Consider the following 4369-nt stretch of genomic DNA (forward strand, 5'->3'; position numbering starts at 1 on the left):
TGCAAACCAATTTTAAATATAAGGTATATATATGGGCATTACACAGGATGATTTTTAAAAAGTATTAATTCTTATATTTTGAAGACGGGATGGAAAATCATTTTTAGTTGGAAATGAAAATATAGAACTTAGTTTTTTATACGGGAACGTCTTCATTATAAACAGGCGTCAACTTTAATTTTATTTTTAATAGAGTAATTTATTGTAACAAAGTCTTGTTCTTTGAAGCAAAATAGCAAAATTTTTTCCCCAGACTTCAAATTTTGGCACCTGATTCCAAGAATTTTTAAGTTCAAAACTTTCCACCAAAAATAGTGATTATCAGATTCTCAAACGAAGAATTTTCTTTATTGAATCTTTTTTTGATGCAAAACAAAAATCTTTACCTGAAAAGTTTTTTCCTTTACTATTCGTACAGTTTTAAGCGTTCAACTGTAAAATCAGATGACCTGCCCAAAATTGAGATCTTAGGAAAAAAATTTTTCATCAAAACTTGTTTTTTACCGAAGGTACTGCTGGTCCTCCTAAAATGAGTGAGCATGATTTCATGTTTTTTGATTATATATCCCGTTTTCGATATACAATGGTGGAAACTTTTGAATAAATCAACCTGTACCTACGTTTGAATATATCTTCCCTATATTACATATTACCGAAAGGCCTTCAAGGGTTATTGAAGGAAGATAGAGAATATAATATAAAATTCTTATAATATCATAGATATATAATGTACTGTCTGTTTTTGAAATGGTTTGATTACAAAATATCGTGAACCTTAAAAGAATATCATGAGTGTTTATACAAAAATCAGGAAACATTTGTATAGATATAGGTAAAGCTTTTAATTGGGGGGCAGGTGGGGTTGAAATTATCACAACCGCTATTTTATAAACTAGTGAAAAGGTATACAAGTTTTTCGGAATATCAGCAAATTTTTATGAACGCATCTCTGGAAAAAGAAAAGTAACCACGACACCAATAGGGCAAAATTGTATTTGTCTATGCTTGCTGAAAAGAAATAGTCTTACGTGTTTGTATCCTTGCTTTACATATTTGTCTTGATTTAGTTTGATTTTTCGTATAGAGCAAGACAAGTCTAAAAGATAAGTCAAGTACTACTATTGTGGGACATATGAGTATCACCGCGCATTTGACTTTTCGAGTCAAAAAAGAGGTTAACAGACAGTTTGTGAAGTGTTTTAATTAAGCCGTTTTCGTGGTTTACGCTTACTTTGGGACGTAGTAGTAGTGCAGACTTGACGAATTAGCTGTATGACTTTTTGTTTATTAAGTAGACTTAAAAATATTGTTAAACAATTTGACGCATGTATTTGGTATTTTTAATTTGAACATATACGTCATAATTTGATTTACTGAGATCATAAAAATACTATAATATTGAGGTTTTTTATCAGGGTGATAATATTCCAATTTTGTAAATTATACCCCTATTTTAGTTTTTACTTCGATGTAGTTTTTAAGTTTATTGGTGATACTTAAACTTTCCAGTTGAGATTTCAAATATCTCAATACAAAAAAAAAACCAAATTATTATTATTGACTGAATCAGAAGATAAAATTCTAACTGGAGACAGTTTTTCGATCCGATGTACAAATAATAGGTGTCAATTAATTATCCGTTTTAAATTTGCAATTTTTGTATTCATTTTAATAAGTAATTGAAATAGCCACTTATTACCGAATCAAAGTTAGGTATTATGTATTTGTTTTTCAATCAAGTTACGTTAAAATGACTGTATTCGGATTTAGCACCAAATTTTTATGCTCTTTGACAGCATTAAAAATATGAAAATTAAAACAAACTGTCCATTATATGAATTAGTTTTTAGTCTACACAAAAACAGCCGATGGTCATATTGACTAAAAGGGTCTATTCTACATATGTTTTACCCACTGACGAAGCAAATTCGATACTCAAACTTCTTTAAACATTTTAGTAAAAACTTATTGTATTCGCAAGAGTCATTTCTCTGTAGAATGTACTGTTTTTTTTTTCTCGCACGAGCCTTTTCGACTGAATTACGTACTGTTTAAGCAATTTACAAAATAGCGAGTTTTCTTTCACAGTACATAAATAAGTAAGTTAAAAAATCTCGATTGAAAGTAAGGTAATGTTCTAGGCAATGTTTCTATTATAATGTTTAAACAAGTTTTTAAATTAGAACTAGTCTAATTGGATTGGACCATACGTTACTTAAAAGCTTGTATGAACGCCAAAAAACATTCTACAGAGAAAAGGAAAGTCTATAAATGCTTATATTAGTTTTCCTTAGAAATAACTTTTGCACCCCGTGTACCCTTTAAAATTATTAGAAAATTAAAAGAAAGCTTTACTCATCCTTCTAAATCTCGAAACAAAGCGTATGATTCTGGGAGAGTGATTCAACTTTGTGGAAAGTGAAACTTTCGAATGGGTTGTTTTAAATATCGCTAATAATTAAATTTTGTTAAAGAAAGTGATATTTTTTTATGACAAGTGTTTTTTGATATACAATACCTATTCGACTTAAGTTAAAATAGGCAATTCAAACTAAAAAAGATGACAAATACGACTAAATAAATAAAACAATAATTAAATTCGATTCACTTTAAACATGAAAAAAAAAAAAAAAGAATTAAATCGTTGATTTAATAGTAGAAATAAGATATGGTCTCCGGCATCACAGAGCCAAGAAATATAAAATCTCCATGACAAAGACAAGATAATTGTTTAGTGGGGGAGTTAAAATAAGATAAAGGTATTTTATTATTTGTAAGTTTAAATGAGTTGAACTAATATACTTCAACAAGAGTAAGAAGGTAAAAAGAGTTAAAGTTGCTTGTGTTCTTGTTGCGTATCAAACATATACCAACATATAAGAGATGGTATTATTGTTGGTGCCGTTGTTGTTATTGTCGGATATTTTCGTAATTGGTAGTTTGTGCAGCATGTGCCAGAGGGTATTCGTGAGACCCGTGTAACGCACGCGATAGCTCGTGCTTTCCTCTCTCATATATGCGTTTGTTCGTTGTTATTTCTTGTTCATGTATTGGAATGAAACGTAGGTACAAAGAGTGTACTTACGTACGTATTATTTGTGGATAATATGTGTCGCGTCATAAAAATCCGAAACATTTTTCTTTAAAGTAATTATTTCTGTAACAATTTAAAAAATTAAATTAAATGTTATGGACAAAAATTATCATTCTCTTACAATTGTTACAGTCATGTTAGTAAAATAAGTGTAGTAAACCTGCCCTAGAAGGCGTAAAGAGATTGTAATATAATGAAGCCCAAAAGAAACAGACTAAAAGTTTTTGTTTGTCTTTCGACAACATGATTTTTCCTACTATAGTGAATCTGCGTAAAACTAGAAGGCGTAGGGAGATGGTGAGAAAATGAAGCTCAGAACAAACAGATTAAAAGCTTTTGTTTGTCTTTCGGCAACAGGATACTTACGATAGTAAATTTGCTCAAAGTTTTGAGGTACGTTCTCATTAATATGCATAAAACCTAGAAGGCGTAGGGAGATCGTGATAAAATGAAGCTCAGAACAAACAGACTAAAAACTTTTGTTCTTTTGACAACATAATATAATTTACCTTACGACAGTGAATCTGCTCAAAGTTTTGATTTACGTTGTCATTAATATCCTTATAAAAAAAAAAACACTAAAAAGTAAAATAAATGACGATAATAATATAATGTAGTTAAAATTATTGTTATTTTTGGAATCGGTGTCAGCCAAGGAAACAACTCTGACAGAACAGTTTGCAACATTAGCTTGTACGCTCAAAGTTTACTTTTAGTGATATTGATAAATAAACCGAGGTAAAGATTAAAGTATTTCTTAAAATATCACATCAACATGAAATTGCGTCCATTTCAGCTATTTTACCCTATATAAGCGAAAATATTTTAGATTGCAGTGCCAGCATGCTCATTAAATCTGTAAACGGATATGTCGTATTTGTAAAGAATCTTTCATGTTGTTTTTGATTTTTTAAATCGTATTTATTATTGCTTATTATTTGTCTTTTGTAGTCAAATAATGTATGTAATGTAAATAAGTATGGCACGAAAAGTTTTCACCACACGGCGAAAATACACCCAAATTTCAAGCGGAAACTTAAAACCTTTACCATGAAACAAAAAATCCTTTACCTAAATTTGAAACCAGGTCTTTGATAGCCAAGTTAGAGATTTTTTTCAAAATCTTATTTACATACAGGATGGGCCATTTTAAGAAATAATGGCTAATAACTCAACTAGTAGTTTGATCGAGGACATCATGTTCTGACATCAGATTGGACTTAGTTCTTCGGGTAGCTTTAATTGCCAATAATTCGGAATTGCTTTAATTTAGAT

The sequence above is a fragment of the Chrysoperla carnea genome, chromosome 1 (genome assembly GCF_905475395.1).
Source record: "Chrysoperla carnea chromosome 1, inChrCarn1.1, whole genome shotgun sequence".
In the NCBI taxonomy this organism is placed as follows: Eukaryota; Metazoa; Arthropoda; class Insecta; order Neuroptera; family Chrysopidae; genus Chrysoperla; species Chrysoperla carnea.